The following is a 17,281-nucleotide window of genomic DNA, read 5'->3' on the forward strand; positions in this document are numbered from 1 at the left end:
AAACTGCATTCAAAACACCATAATTATGCTCATTGCTCCGTGTTTCTGTTCCAAACTGAGGACCTATGGGGCCTTCAGTCATTTGGCAATGTCCCATGGTCTTAACCTTTCGCTATTGAGCTGACAGTGTGCTGAGGCTAGCATGGCTGCTAATGGGGATGGGGGGTGTGTGTGCACCTCAGGGTTTCCATTAACCCTTCAAACACAACCACCTATACATATCTGGAAACATAAGTGTTGATGTAATATACATACGCACATAGATTTAATATGTATGAGACATGTAGTGTTATTTGAGTGTGTGCATATATATATAAAAGCTTAACACATACACACGCCATCCTGATACCAGTGCAGATGTCTTATGAAAATCTCTCTCTAAAAGCTAAGAGACTTTGGGAGGTTCACTTTGGAGATGTGTCACACAATGACCTTACAAATGAGAAGAGTGGTGGAGGTTTGCACTGCAAGAAGCTGTCTGGTCCTGACATGTGTAATCAGCTGTTAAGGGATTGGGTGAAAATGGAGTTTAAAATAGCATCTGTATAAAAGGCTTGATCTCACTTCGCCTGCCCAAACTCGTAGTGTCTTATTACCTTTTTATTTCTCTTTTCCTGTCTCTGTGTCTCTCTACACTGTTTTTTTATGATGTTTCCTTTGTGCTGCCATAGTGTCTGTCACACACAGAGGGATGCTGTGGGATGCACACTCCCACTCTTCTTCTCTCTCTCCTGTCTTTCTCTTTTTTTCCTTTCCTTCAACAGTAACACCACCACAACATTAGCTGTGTGTGTGTGTGTGTGTGTGTGTGTGTGTGTGTGTGTGTGTGTGTGTGTGTGTGTGTGTGTGTGTGTGTGTGTGTGTGTGTGTGATAAAAAGAGGGAAAGAAAGAAAGAGAGTCCCTCCACCCTCCTCCGTCTCAGAGGATTGAGAAACTTTTCAGTGGCTGTGTCTCTCAGCGGTAATGGATAAAGCATGTAGTCGAAAGAAGAGGGGAGGGTCGGCTCAGGCAACCTCTCCCTCTTATCCTTATTTTCTCTCACTCGATCTATCTCTCTCTCTCCCTCTCTCTCCTACAGCATTACAGCTTCCACTCTGTTCATCCTCTGCTCCCACCAGCACTTTAAAATCTGCAGCGTACAGTCTGTACTCATCTGTTTGGTTTCAGGCTCATGACTTTGAATGAACTATAATTCCACCCTGGATGGGAGTGTGTATGACTTAGAAGATATTTGATGCTCTGAGACCACAATGCACTTCTCATATATGCAGTCAATTGTTTTATAGTATCCCACAGTTGCAGGGGGAAAGTGTGCGTGTGTGTGTTTTTCTGAGACAAGAACATATTTTACTAGAGGTTGAAATAGCTTACTCTGGCCACTAGAGTGCACTATACTCAAAGTCTGCATCCTGAGAAGCTCAACTAGTGACACTGAGTACACGTACACCGATCATCCATAACATACCATACCAACAAACTGTGATGTGTTCTGATACCTATAGCATTCACTTTTTGAGCAGCTACAGTAGGACCACACGGGCCAGTCTTTGCTCCCCACGTACATTAATGAGCCATGGCCCTGTCTCTCGTTCACCGCTTTTCTTTCCTTGGACCACTTTTGATAGGTCTGACCACTGCAGACCGGAAACACCCCACAAGAGCTGCAGTTTTGGAGATGCTCTGACTCAGTTGTCTAGTCATCACAATTTCTGATCTTGTCAAAATCGCTCAAATCCTCACGCTGCCCATTTTTCCTGCTTCTAACACATCAACTTTGAGGACAAAATTTTCACTTGCTGCCTAATATATCCCACCCACTGACAGGTGTCATGATAATCAGTGTTTTTCACTTCACCTGTCAGTGCTCATAAAGTTATGGCTGATCAGTGTAAGTATGTAGACACCTCTGTCCATGTGTACTTTTGGTCTGGAGTTGTTTTTCATTATTGGAACATCTCATTCATGTTATTTATGTTCAGGATAGATACAGGATATACTCTATAGTGTGTTGGTGGGGGTTTGGGCTGAGACCCAAAAGTGGGTCTCGGAGTGTGTGTGGACAAAAATACAAATAAATGCTCAGTTTTCTGATGTCTGACAGAAAAGCTGCCACGAATGTCTGTTAAGTGAAAACAGCTCTTTTTGTGGGCCTTACTTATTTTGTGTATAAACACAGTGATGCAGTTATTAGGTTAATTTTATTCATAAAAATCAGGAGCACACAGTTGTGATGTTCATAGTTTATTATTGGAGTAATGTGCTCTGATTGCAGATATGAAAAAATATATATTTTATGTAAAAAGATCATGATGACAGTGTATATATGTTTACTAGCCTATTTGAAAAATAAATTTGCTTGGTGTGAATTCTGTAAAAATGGGTCACGATTTAATGACCATGGGAAGATATTGGTCCCAAGTTGAGAGCAGATGAGAACCACTGCTCTAAAGAAACATATCTGCTTATCTGGAACATTTTGGGGGGAAACGAGAAGACTGAATAGATTAAGCCTGGCTTATGGGGAATGTGTTTGTAGTGACCCATGTGGTGGAGTTGTCTGAACTGTTCTGTACTTGTGTTAGGAGACGATCATTATATTACTGGTATAATTCCTGATGTGTAGGTGGGTTTATTTCTAGCCAAGAGGCTCATTGTATGTCAGTGAATGAAATCTGAAATATATTATAGTTTATTTTATTATTATGATTATTGTTTCTCTCTGTATTATTATTTAATACGCGTGTGGTCTTTGTATGAGTTGGCTCTGGCATTTATGGTGAGTCATGAGTTGATTCTTTTTAACTTGTCGCTTGGTGTGTCTGCCGAGGGCTGGTGCAGTGATAGTGGACTGAGAGGGTGCTGTAATCTCGGTTGGTCTGTGTTGTTAGGTTCCTCTAATTATGTGGATTATGTTTTCTTCTTTTTCTTTAAAAAAAATAAAACAAAAACAAATCTTGTGTGGAAGAACTTGACTGTTCAGGAAACAGCCTTGACCTCAACCCCATCCGGCACCTATGGGGAGTAAACAATTCATCACCCCTGATTGGGAGCAAATCTTTGCAGCCAGGTGCATAAATCTGGATTGGAGGCTGTTATAGCAACATATTAATGGATTCATGGTTTTGGAGTGAGATGCTGAACAATCAAACCATGGGTGTAAAATTTGGTTTTCCACATACTTTCCACTCACAGTGTCCACTCACTCATTCACACTGCATAGTGTGTGACTAATCGTAGCTAATTGACTGAAGGTGGTAGACGTTGATGGGCAGGAAGAAAAGAAGAACGACACCTTTCTGAATTATGTAAAGGAAAGAGGGGTAAAAAAGGGGGAAAGAAAAGGGAGCACAGAATTTAAACAAGTAAGCTAAAGAAAGGGAAGGAGTGAAAGAAAGACGGAGATGTTTTTGAATGCATGGAGGGCTCTCTTTCCGTCTCCTGTCTCTTTCTCTATCCATCTATCTGAGGAATATTCCCAGTCTTGTCCTGAATGTTCTCTCTCTCTCCTTCAGCTTGATTCAATATGAATGAGCCCTCTTGTCTCTTAAGCGGGGCGGGACGAAGGGTGGTTGGTGGGGGGGGGTTAGATTCTCGATGAAGTCATGAAGCTATATCTGGAGCACTCAGCAAGTCCAACTATGTGCAAACCTGTGTGTGCGCGTACACATGTTTGCATGTGTGTATGTGTCTGCACGTGGGCTTGAATTGATGAGGTCATGGGTCTATATCTGGAGCACTCTGTTGGTGTGTGATGGTGAATGAGTGGGTGTGCCTGTGTTTCCCCCCCCGACTTCTCCATCCCCTCTTTCTGTCTGTAATGCTCTTGCGCTATTTCTACTCTTTGTCTCCAGCGGTCTTTCTGCCTCCCTCCTGTGCCATTGGCTGCACAGCTTCGCCTCTTCTTCTTTCTGCCTCTCTTTGTTTGTCCTGTCGTTGCACTTTAGTGGGGTGTAAGCCTTCCCTTTTTTTCAGCTTCAGTAAGACAAGACAGGGAGAGACAAAGATAGCAGCAACTGAGGAAGAGGAGAAGATACTCAAACAGGGAGAGCACGGGGGGGGAAGCAAGAGTGGCAGTGCTTTTGAGAGAGAGTGAGATATAAACAGAGCGATGGAGAGCCAGTGAAGGAGGACGAGGCAGTGCATGCTTCCCTGCTTGCACTAAGCAGGACACAGGAGGACTTTGCAGGACACTCTTCGGACCAGGCGAGCAAAGCAAAGGAAGCCAACCGTAGAGGAAGATAGGCAGAGAAAAGGTGTAGCAGAAGGGAAGAGGAGGAGGAGGAGGAGAGGGAGACGCAGGGGGAGGGGAAGGAAAGAGGGAGAGGGGAAGAGGAAAAGGAGCCCCAGAGGATTAAAAAAAAAGAAGAAGAAAAAGAGAGGAGGCAGACGGGAAGAGATTTACCCCCGGGTTCCACGGCGAAGGGCTGTAGCAATGTCACCGTGGCAGAGGAGCTAACGAGGCAGGGAAGTAGTCGTCTGTAACGGGGCGAGCATGTCTGCCTGTGTGAGTACCCCTATCTCTTATTCATTCACTCCTCTAGCTCTCCTCATCCATCCCCTTTACTTACAGTCATCCATTACTGCCTCTCTTTCTCTCTCAACATTACCCCCGTCTTTCTCCTCTCCTCTGTTGATTTCTCCCAGCCCTGCTTTCATTCATCAGCTTTGCCTCTATTTTTTTTCACTCATTTACTTCTCAGCCTCCTGCTGTGTGTTTGACTTCAAGCTGTGTACTTTGTCTCTCTCTCTCTCTCTCTCTCTCTCTCTCTCTCTCTCTCTCTCTCTCTCTCTCTCTCTCTCTGGCTAGCTGTCAGGTGTAGGGATGTAGGCTGGCAGCAGCAGCAGCAGCAGCAGGTTTGCAGCCGGAGTCACACAGACATGAGCAAGATGTTCAGGGAGCCAGATAAGAAAGAAAAAGCACAAGAGTGAAAGAGAGAAAGAGAGATGAAGTGAGCAAACGGGGGGATTTAGAAAGACAGGATTAAAGAGAGTGTGGATGTGCTGGGGGATCTTTCAAAGTGTATATCACCGCTGTTTGTTGCTGTTATGCACTTTGATATTGCACTTGGGGTGTGTGTGTGTGTGTGTGTGTGTGTGTGTGTGTATTCTGCAGAACCAAATATTACTATTTTTGACATATGCATCTTGGGCTGCATTTTGAATTTAAGTGAGGATTCATAGGAGAAGGTGTGTGTGTGTGTGTGTGTATATATGATAAATGCCTTCACTGTATGCATATTTGCCCCCCCCCACAATAAAAGGAGGAGGAGGAGGAGGATGAGGAATGAGCAGAGAAACACTAAGCGAAGAACAAAAAGCCAGAGTGAAATGATTTACAACATCAGGGCGGCAGTTCCTGCTTGTTTTCTTGTCCTTGGCGTGTGACACTTATTAGGATTGAGATAACACTGTTTAAAAGCTGAGGATGTGTGCTACTGTGATGTTCGCCTTTAATAGTTGCTTTGTATAGCAATGATCTCTGTGTGTGTTAAAGTGAACTATCAGTACACACCGTTCCCACAATTCATTCATATTCATTAGTGGGCAGCAATGGGGTTCTGCTTGCTTATTCCCTTCGGCTCTCACTTATTTCCCCCCAATGCTGACCTTCTGTGGACAGCTGTGGCACGTAGAAAAAGAGGGGAAAGAGAAGAGAAGAGCAGAGAAGAAAAGGAGAGAGAAGAGACACGCAAGCCTCCAGTATCATTAATATTTTAATGCTGAACACACTCTAGCAATCACCTCCATTTATGTCAATGAAGTTAGTTTGCATGTGCATGTTTAGGTTGTGGCAGTCACTCTTCCTGTCCTTCCAGTCACGACATCCCAATTGAACCCATTATTTGCTGATGTCAAGGGCCCGGTAGTTGCCTTAATTAACATGCAGGGCCCCTCTGACGGCCCACAGGGACGGACCCTGAACACCTAGAGCCACTCGATAGACGCCAGGGTGATTGATGGCCTTTCCTCCCCACTCCTGCTCTGATTTGAGCCCCACACCAACCTCTCTCTTGCCCTGCAAGTCCACACTCCTCCATGTCAGCCCTTTCCATCTTCCCACAATCCATCACTCCCACTTCTCCACACGCTCACGCCTCATGTCCAGGATATGTCCACCCAGCCTCCAAGAAACCCTCATTTTCTAAAGGGTCATTATGGCAGGAGCTGTGTTTGAGTCATATGTTACGCACAGAAGACACTCAGGTTCACAAAAACCTTACAAAACATTTCTTCTTCCTCTCTTGCATTTGCACACACCTTCTCTTTCTTTCCCTCTCTCTTTCTTACATTAGCATTGTTAGGCACACCTGCTATAATCCCTGTCTTCCTGACGGATTACTCCTCCTGTTCCTCCTCCTATAGATCCCTTCCTTTGCCCCACCAGCCAATAAATCTCCTCCCGATAAAACCCTCACCGGTCCTGGGCTGTGGCGGGCAGTGATGTGAGGTGATGCTGATGTTCACTGATCATACAGGACTGAGCACAGCAGGGCGCTGGCGCAGTCAGTGTTTGCCTGTAGCCTGTCTATCTATTCAGACTAGACTGTTTAAGATGAATATATTTGAATACTCAACATGTTTGGAAGTGCTTGATGTAGGCTGTTGATTATGTTTTCAGTGGGGCAGCTGTTGATGTGCTTTTCAGAATAAATGTATTAGGTAGTAAATTAATCTCCCCTCAGTTATATCCGAATCAATATCACACTCACAAATAATTTATGATGAGAGTATATTTAAAGGTACACATTTATCACTTTTGATGATATTTATTAAAAATATTTCTGCAGCTCAGCATTAAATTACTTTTACTCATAAACCAATGATTTGCAAATAGATGCAGGCAAGTTTAACTGAATTTGAGGACCCCACAGGAAATAAGAGTCACCATACTTGACCCTTAATTGGCTCACAACCCCAAATCCTTCATTTCAAATGAGGCAAATCTGATGACCTGATCATTAGCAGAGGGTTTTTTTGGCAAGATTTTAGCAAATGATTTGCTATGGAACCCAATCAAGTCAAATTATTTGTTTACACATTGATCAGAGGTAGTTTGAAGCTGCAGAAGTTTATAACACTCTCCAGCCGATGAAGATCATGTGATATGATTGAAAGCTCCACAACTGGAGCTTGATGTTGTTTACCTGAATAAAAACATTTAATAACTCAAAAAGTTTTGTATCACTTGCTCTGAATGTATGTTGCCATTTAAAGAGTTAGTTCACCCAAATGACAGAAACATGTGTACCTTTTGTGGTATCAAGTCATAGTCAAGTTTTGGTTTTGAAATATCCATCATTGAGATTTCTGCCTCAATAATTCAACAGCAACCTGTCCTTCCAGGAACAAAGTCTCTGTTGCTGGTTCTCTGGATGAGCCACATAACACACAGTCAACAGCTTTTATGGGGACTATCAACAGAAAGAGGTTTTAATGAAAATTGTAAATCGTGGAGATGAATACCTCAAATAAAACCCAAACTAAGCAACAGTCGACACCGCCGTTGGTAATTCTTCAATTAATTGAAAAAAATTGCAAAAGAATGCCCATTACAATTTGCTATTTAACAGTTCACAACACCAAAGTGATCAACTTACTGTCACATAAAACAAAGCTAATGTCACCACAGGGCAGAAACCTTGCAGGTCCACAGCTGTTACTTTTCAGGACATTAAACACAAATTGTTGGTTTTAATACTTGTTATTGGTTAAATATATATCAAACCCACAGACAGTGACCAATAGCATTGATTTATTAAAAAAAAAAAAAAATGAAGACATATGGAGATGAAGAGAATATTAAAGTTTCTTCCCAGCAGCTTGAACCAGGGAATGTTTGGTATTTTTGCTTGAAAAAGAACTCAAAATATTAGCCAGTTAATTTTTGTAATTTGGGTGAAGCAACCCTTTAAAAAATTCAGTAGAAAGAGAGCGATACAACTAATTACTGTATCCTGTGTGCATGAAACATAATGATTTATGGCACATGCAGCTAATTAGGTTACATGCATACAGTATGATCCAAACTGCACTGTGAGTAGAGCTCGGCATAACTCAACACCAACTCGACACCAAATCCCTGCGCTCTCCCACACACTCTCCCTTATCTCTCTCTCTCTCTCTCTCTCTCTCTCTCTCTCTCTCTCTCTCTCTTTCTCTTTCTCTCTCTCTCTCTGTCTCACACACACATTAGTAAGTTACTTGAATGGGGGCGTCTTGCTGAAGTGACATCTCACTGAAGCTTTATCTCGGTCGAGAATATCAGCACTTGTGTACAAAGTCACATGCACACAGCCACACACACACTCCACAGCAGTGTGATGTATAAATGATCAAGAGCTGAGAGAACAGCAGGACATCATCTTTCTCCCTCTCTCGCCCACCCAGAATCCTTCTTTCTCCCCCTCATCCCCCCCCCACACACACACACACTTTCTCTCTCTCTCTCTCTCTCTCTCTCTCTCTCTCTCTCTCTCTCTCTCTCTGTCTGTCCTTCCATCTCTCCCACCCACCTATCTCTGCTCTTAAATATGTAATGAAATACGACGACTGTTGACACATGGGTACTGTGTGTGCGTCCTCGGCTTGTTGCCCCTCCCTCTCTCATTTGCCTCTCTGCCACACCGAATACTTGGAATTGGGTCACAAAGCTGTGTGAACATAAACTGTGGTTTTGCGTGTGTTTCTCCCTTTTTAGTAAAACACCATTTCTCCATCAGCTCTAAAAATCTGCACGTTTTTTTCTTAGAAATGATGCAGAGGTACTGAGGGTGAATCAAACTAAAGGCGTAGGTGCTGCTGTAAACAACATCAACTGTCTGCTCAAATCACACAGGCAGCGCCATGTTCTGTGTACGCTGTTTAACACACGTAGACAACAGTTTATTTTTATTTCCACTTGATTTTGTCCTAGTTCTTTACTGCCTTGGGCAATATTGGTGATTGTGTGTGTGTGTTTCTATCTGTCTGTCTGTCTGTGAGTGTGTGTCATGTGGTACCAGTGCCAGTGCAAAGAGCGCCTCCTCCTCCTTCGTTCTGCCCTCTGGCCCTGGGTGCTCATTTTGCTGCTCATCTTGGTGCTGTAAACAAGTTTACAGTGTGGAGAGGTAATTAGGCACAGACATTCTACATTAGGCCTAATGGCTGTGGGCCATGACTAATTCACCAGGTCGCAGAGGGGTTTACCCTGTTCAGTTGTCACACACAGGCTTTAAGTACTCCAGGGCCACTGTGGATGAAGAGGTTTTACTGGTGTTACTTTTAGTGAAATCCAAATTAACTCCAAAATCCAGCTCCAAAGACACTTTTTGTGTCCTTGTGCCACCTCACTATCTAGGGAATTGTTCAACATTTTTGGAAATTTGCTTTTGTACAGAGAGTTAAATGAGAAGATTGATACAACACTTATATCTGTGTCAGGAGATTATTATCTGTGTAGCTTAGCATAACAAATAAAGCCAGCCTGGCTCCGTCAAAAGATCATTAGCAACACCTCTAAAGCTCACTAATTAACACCATGTGTTAGAGAAATGTAAAAAAAAAGGTTTGTGTTGTGTGTTTTAAGTGATTGGGAAGGATTGGTCAGTCTCACTGTGAACACATCAATAGCGCAGGTCCTGAGCTATCATAAAGTTTGGTTTTGTCCCATTCTACCTAGCAGAAGAGGCTGTAAAGAGCTCAATGAATAGTTGTTGACGCTTGTTGACCCTTGACCCCTATATCACCAGAAAGATAAGGGACATGATTTGATTTGAGTAAAACTTACTTTGATTTAATCTTTTCGTTTTCTGTTTGTAATGAGACTGTTCCTGTCAGTTTCACCAATAACCTCACAGACATCATTGATTGGTCGGATTACTCTTCTGTAATTAGCTGTCATATTCGACAACTTCAGAATTCTGATCAAATCCAGTGTCATAATCACAATTTTAAATTTCTTCTCAAGTCAAATAAATCTTCATTTTCAAATAGTCCTAGTTATTCAGTACCACAAAGTACCACAAACCTGGGACTGATGATAATGTTTTTTTATTTTGTTATATTGTAATTATTTTTTTGTTTACTCTCAAACATTGATAAACGGTATTGGCCTCAAACACTCAGTATTAGTCAGGCTCTAATTAAAGTATTGGATATCTAAGCATGTTATAGACACAACTGTAAATACCAGATAGAGGACACTTTACAGGGCCATCAATAGTGCAGTACTGTAAAACTGAGCCAATATCTGTCAGCCGCTTTGTACAATCCTATTAATGGCTCTGTAAAGTGTGTACTTTGCGTCTCTTCTTCCTGGTTTTTATCTTTGAATTTTATTGGGCTTTTTATCACCATATTCTACATACCATTACAATAAACTACAATTAACTTTAGTCACAAGCAATGTTTTCTGTTTTCTGCAAACACAATTAACAGCACTCGGGTCCAGTTTTTAAAAGCAGTTTCCTAACAGCAGTGTTTTGCAATGTTTATTGAGTTTGGACAAATTAAAATGGAGAATTTTCCAGCAGATTATAAAGGTCAATCAAGAGGACTTGAATTGATCTAAATAAAAACTCATTTTTTCAGCACTTACAACAGGAGCTTTAGGGGGTATTTTTCTGGATTTAGTATAATTTTCATGAATATTATAATAGCTGTCATCATCATGTGTTTATTTTGCCTTTGTACTGACTATATTATTCAACTTAAAGAAACTGCAGAGTGCTTTGCTTCACTGGGAAGGATTTCACGCTGCATTGGATGTTTAAGTAAGCTCATAAAACAAAGACTTTCACACAACTGTTGCAAAAAAAAACTGCTTTTTAAAGAAGAATAATTATAGGGGAACAGCTGCTAAATATAAATATACCTGCAAGGCGTTTAGTTATTCTCTTTACAGTGTGATGAAAGGGCTTTCCTCTAAATCACCAACCGTCTGTTGTTTCCACTCTAGCGTTTCTCTCGCATGTCACAGTCCAGCGCTGAATCTGACTGTGAAACTGGATCAGATCCACATCCACTTTGGACTGAAGCCAAAGTCACAACCCTGTCAGCAATCGTGGAGTTACCAGTTCAGTTGCAATCAATAAACATATTTCCCAGCAAACACACACACATACATCGCGCACACACCTGGCCCTCGCTGCATCGCACCGTCTACTTCTTGCTGACAGGAGAGTCACAAGAACTTCCTCCTCAGACATTTCCAATCAGCATTTGCCTGTGCAATTAGCGTATGTAAGTGCATTAGCATAGCGGCCGGCACTACCCAGACACTCTGTAAAGCTGTTTGATAATGGAAGTCTGTGTGAAGTGTGTGTGATGCACTGGTGCTGTGTGGGTTTGTGTGTGAGTGTGACAGATGGTTTGGAGAGGACACGAGTCTCTACTGAGCGATACTGGAAGCTACAGAGCAGAGCAGGCTGGGGACTAGTTACATTTGTGTTGTTTTCTCTGCCTCTTAAAAGGCCTCTTTTACTGCAGCAGTTGTGGACACTTTAGTTTTATTATGCCGTTTTACTACCTGAAGATGCATAGTCAAGTTATTCTCTATAAAGTTTTTTCGAAACTACTTGAATTTAAATAATACAGTATCATCAGTGAAATCCCTGTTTTTATCTACATTAATGAGCACTACATGTGCAAATTGCAATGCTTATGGTAAAACACGAGAAGGGGAAAAACAATACAAAACATCTCTAAAAGCAGTTACTGCTGATGGGCCTTTATTCTACTCCTATTTTGTGGTAATTTTATTTTTAAGGATAACTGGTCAAGTAAACAAAAGTAAACAATGTGGAGTAAGAGCCTAAAATGAAGCTACTATCTGTATCTGTTTATTTCATAAGTAGTTGCCTTATTTTCTGTATAAAATTGTTTTCTACTGCCATTTATGCTTCTTCATAGTATGTGTAAGTTTATCTACTCACAAAATGTACAAAATAGCATCATGTTTTATTCATGTACTTTCATTAATAATCAATAAAAAATCAACATTTGTATGTGAACCACACCTTCAAAAAAAACAAAAACGTGTTTAAAGATATTATATATAACAATTCTCCATTAAAATGTCTATAAACTCTAGACCTATGTCATATATTGTATTGAGTTGTGTACTTACGTTGTCCCAAATGTTTCCCACAATGTTCAAACCCAGAGAAATATGTCTTATATTTTATTCAAGTTACGGTCGCCTGTCAGTGGCATCATCCTCTTTGCATTGTGGTTGTCTGCCAGAAACTGTCATGAATATACTTTTTATCCAGTTTTAAGCCACATTTTCACCATACACTTTTTATATCTTGGTTGTTTTTAACTACACCGATCAGCCATAACATTATGGCCACCTGGGCACCCTGGTGGTCACAATGTTATGCTTCCCTATATGCAACAACAAGGTGTTCTGACACTTTTCTTTCAGAACCAGCATGAACTTCTTCAGCAGTTTGATTTACAGCAGTCTTCAGTCCCAACATGCATCAGTGAGCCTGTCTCTGGTTCACTGCTTTTCCTTCCTTGGACCACTTTTGATAGGTACTGACCACTGCAGACTGGGAACACCCCACATAACTGCAGTTTTGGAGATGATCTGACCCAGTCGTCTAACCATCACAATTTGGCTGCCTAATAATTATACATCAGTTATAATACAAACAAGTTGAGCTCACTGCAGTAGCAGTTCGGCTGACAGGCCCTCTGATACATCGTTTGTCAGTTGGACAGCGTCAGAGAAACACTGATTTTCAACGTTTATTCAGTGTTTTTATCGGTTTTAATCACAGGGTCCATTTGTTTTGCAGAGGAGGAGGCCTCTGCGGATAATTCGACTCCCAATGAAAACCTCTTGAACAATGGACAATGAAGGAAGCCTAACTGGGATAATCAAACTACAGTGATGGCAATGGTGGCACTCCCATGATCACAACACAATCAAACTTTGTCTTTCGTTATTGTTTTGATGTGAGAGACCCCCTAGTGGCAGAAATTACATGTTGTACGTTTAAAGCAAATCTTCACAATCACAGTCTCATTTTCTTATTTAGGTCATGTAGAGTCATCTGTGTGTCTTTTAAATTAGTGTCATAACCAGTTAAAAACTCCTTATACTAGGTTTAAATAAAAGCTGTGCAATGTTAATGGCAATCTTTGTGCACCTTTAAGACAATCCCTAACTTCAGCTCGTCATCACAGCTCATCAACGCTACAAGCAGCAATCAAATCTCAAACAACAGTGGGGGAAAGTCAGGTTTGGGTTGCAGGTTCCTTTACACTAACAATCAATTCTTATTTAAAAACCATTATAAAGGTGGCAAAATCATCCATTACACAACCAACCTCAGCATGAGTGCTCTACAGTGTTTAGATTTCCTTTTCACATTTCTTTTTCTAACAATTTACAGCAGTGCATTTCCTTTGTACATCCTATTCAGTGGCTTTTTTGTGTAATTAAATGAATGGGAAAATCATCATCTAAACATATAAGTGAAATCAAAATATGTGGGATCAAGCATTGAATTATGTGAGTGGGATTTTCCTTCAACTGTACATATGCTAATGTTATTACTACACACCATGCTGTTAGTACCACTGATGGTGGGCGACTGATGTCAGAGCTGCAGACACTGACGGTTTCTGCGCGTCTTTCTTAGAACCAGTTCACCATACATCTGCAGATATGACCTAATTTAATCTCCGGGTTGTACACATCCTCTCCAGCAGAGCCTGCCTCACAGCCATAAGGATCAAAGAGAGATTGGTTGTAGTGAGTCAGTCATCCTTTATTCAGCTCGGGAAAAATGTGGAGCACATAGAGAGAGAGAGTGAAAAAGGAGAACACATGAGTGGTGGGAGTCTTGCTTTAACTCATCTCTCTGCTTTGGTGCTTTCATACCTTTCATCTCATACCTCTTTTTACCTCTCTTTTTCTTCTCCACCTCTCCGTCCACCACCCAGCCCCCAGTGAGTCTCCCACCTCGTTCCCATTCCTCTCTACGCTCCCACCTTTTCATTTTGGCTTTCTGGCCTCCTGCATTCTTCACTGCCCTCTCTCAACATTTTATTTATCTATCGTCTCTCCTCACTTTCCTGCCAGAAAACTCTCCCTACATTTCTGAGGTCTATGTGTCATTCATCTTCAGTTGTTGGTTGATTCACTGCCAGTCTGTCTCTACCATGTGTCACCCTTTCCATTAACTGAGGTCAGGGAAAACTGTTCCTCAGTGCCATAGCAAGCCAACAACTCTGTCTCCTATTTTTCCTCTCTACACTAAAACACTGTTTATGTGTGAAAACAACATAAACACACACTTCCGTTTTCAGGTTGTTTTTGTGTAGATATTAATAGGAAAATTACTATTATTTGCTGTTTTTCCTGATTTGGTTGCCAAACTATAACAGATTGTGTTACAGACATCATGTAGACAGGTGTCGACAGGACACTAAGGTCATGTCCTTGATAATATTTTACCAATTGTAATGCAGATTTACATTATAACACACACATTACACATTTAGTGTTTCTTGAGGCTGATTTACATTAGACAAAATAGACAAAACTGGTCTCTTTTGAAGGCAACGAAATTTAAATGAAGGAAACTTTGTTTCCCTCAGCAGAATTACACACCTGGCACCAGAGTATAATGTAGGAACAAGGAAATTATACATTCAAACAGTTAAATGAATAATAAAATATGTTGATATAAAATCAGGCATATGCTGTTTTGCAGGGGGCTTTGGACTAATGACTTAAGTATTTCTAAGTCCTTGCCAGCCCTGAGTTTTGGACAGACACAGCCTAGTTACTCTGTTGACTCTCAGCTGGTTAAATCTCCATTCTTTCATTCATTCTGTTCCCTCTTGCTCTTCATCAACACCTACACTGCTTTGTTTGTCAGACACCTGCATGGTTATAAACTATGGTTTGATTGCAGCTCATTGAGCAGACAAACAGTATTACCTGCACTCATCAAATCACCTTGAAGGCAAACGAAACATAAATACGACTATATGACAATGTCTGTCTTGTGTGTTCGGCTTTACTTGCATTAAATGCTTTACATTTTGAATCACTGATCATAGACAAAGTTAGACACACCAAAAAGGTAGCTGTGTAATTGTACTGCCTGAACAGGCTGAAGTCATTTTATGCCAAAATCTATTTTTTTCCTGTTTTTGAAACTCGTCAGGTGTGAAAACCCACTGGTGTAGTGTTGACAAAAGGCCAAACCTGAGAGAAAAAAGATGCATGTCCAGTTGTAGTTGGCTTAGTCTTAGTATTGTGCTGCCAAAGTCAAATGAGGTCAGTTTAAGGGTTTCTGGAAGATAGGAGTCTGTTCTTGGTTTGAATCAGCTCTGATGTGGTTCTTCCATCTGTATTAAATAACTTGCAACACTTTAAGTCTGACACTCTCTTGCAAATCAGCTGTAGAGAGAGAAGAATGGGGTGTAGTGTTGAGGTAAATGGAGAGAAGCTGTTGGGCCATTGAGAATTTTGACCCCGAAATCCAATTCCACCAAAGTGTCTGGCAGTGAAAAAAGCATGGAGTCTGAATTTGAAATGGAGCAGAAGGAAGTAGAATGGGAAGTAAATGGACTCATGGACTCAAAAATCATGAATGAAATTCAAACAGAGAGAAAGAGATGCATTTTAATGCAGCGTGTGCAGACACATTTGTATGTGGCGAGCGAGAGCTTTTAGGGAGTTTATACATGTGTTGATTTAGCCTCCATATGTCTGTGTGTTTGTGTTGTTGTGTGTGTGCATGTGGGCGACCACCGGCTGTTTGGAGAGCAAGTTGAAGCTGCAGCTCTGATGCTCTGACTCTGAAGATTCCTGTTTGAAATAATGTGCCAGCTGCTACCGCTCACACACATACACACACTGCTTCTTACTAAGTGGATCATCAAAGAATCAAAGGCAGTCGCTGTTTGAATTAGCCCTCTGTTCTTTATTCAGACTGTGCCTCCTTTGTTGTGTTCCTGATAATAGATAGAAGAGTGTTACAGACTATATGGAAGAGAGCAGCTGTGATAAGTTACAGTGTTGATGTGAATCATTCGGTCTGGCATCTTTTTTTTCTTTTTTGCGGGAAGAGTGAGGAGAGGAGAGATGGAGAGAGCTGTGGAAAGGGAAAGGAAGATTAAAAGAACGAAAGCAAAGAGCGGGATGAAAGAGAGACTGAGAGGGGGAGAAGGTAGAGGGAAACAGGGAGTAGGGGGAGGAAAAGCTGCGGTAAAAACACGGTGTGTGTGTGTGTGTGTGTGTGTGTGTGTGTTTTTGTGTGTGTGTGTGTGTGTGTGTGTGTGTGTGTGTGTGCGCGAGTATGTTGGCACATCTAACAGTAAAGGTGTGCTGTGTCATAATGTAGCGGAACGCTAAGCCACTGAAATGAATACAGAACTGAGCTCCAGTGCACACATACAACACACACATACACACACACACACACACACACACACACACACACACACACACACACACACACCTCACGGGAAGCTAGAGATTGAGGTGAAAGAGTGTCTGTTTCTGACTCACTACGCTGTGTGTATTAACTCTTGTTTTTTCCCCTTGCATTTTCTATCCCACCTTCCGCTCCTGATTTTCTTTTTCCTTTTCATTTTTTTGCTGTAATACAATTTTCTCATCCACTTTCTTTTTTTAACTCATTTATTCTTTCCTTACTATTTCCCCCCACCATCCTCCTCTCATCCCCTTTCATTTCCTTCTGCTTCCCGGGACCCAGAGAAAGGTAACTGCTCTTCGTGGTGTGCTCAAATGTGATCGTGCTTCTCCGTTCTTTTCAGTAATCGTTGTGTCAAGACTCCCCACCCCCTCCTCGTGCAATCACATCTGTCACTCCAGGCATCAAATCAGTGGCTTTGCTTCGCCCAGAGTCACTGTTGCTCTTTGCAGGAGTGCAGCAGCAACTACTGAAGGTCTAAATCACTGCTGTTAAATCATCAGCGAGCCAGACTGGCCATAGGCTATTTCCTATTAAGAGTTGCATGCTGTTTTATAGTGTTTTGATCCCCCAGAGAGGGTACAGAAGTCATAAAAGAACCATTTGTAGTATGCGAGGCAAGGCCACTCATGCTGCTTTGGTGACACACTGCTCAAATGTCCCTGAACGAAGCGCACTGGATGCATACACTCACCACACACACACACACACACACACACACACACTCACACACCATTGCACTTTCCTTTCTGGCCACAGGCGAGGGGAACATTATCGACCCAAAGTGTGTGAGCACACAATTAAGCAGAGGAGACGGGCCGGATAATGGACTCAT

The 17,281-nt window shown here is 41.7% G+C and overlaps 1 protein-coding gene across 6 annotated transcripts in view; it reads left to right on the plus strand.

Moving 5' to 3' along the window:
• The window catches only part of LOC127374008 (amyloid beta precursor protein binding family B member 2), a 40,631-nt gene that overhangs the window by 11,282 nt on the left and 12,068 nt on the right, over positions 1-17,281 (plus strand). The window contains exon 1 of one of the 6 annotated variants that reach the window (XM_051418917.1): positions 4,307-4,505. The exons of 4 other annotated variants lie outside the window; for them this stretch is intronic. The gene's annotated coding sequence lies outside the window, so the exon portion shown is untranslated. Of the gene's footprint in view, positions 1-4,306; positions 4,506-12,838; positions 16,735-17,281 lie in introns of those variants that run through there. One more of the 6 variants, XM_051418916.1, reaches the window with a different exon arrangement.

The sequence above is a fragment of the Dicentrarchus labrax genome, unplaced genomic scaffold (genome assembly GCF_905237075.1).
Source record: "Dicentrarchus labrax unplaced genomic scaffold, dlabrax2021, whole genome shotgun sequence".
NCBI classification, from domain to species: Eukaryota; Metazoa; Chordata; class Actinopteri; family Moronidae; genus Dicentrarchus; species Dicentrarchus labrax.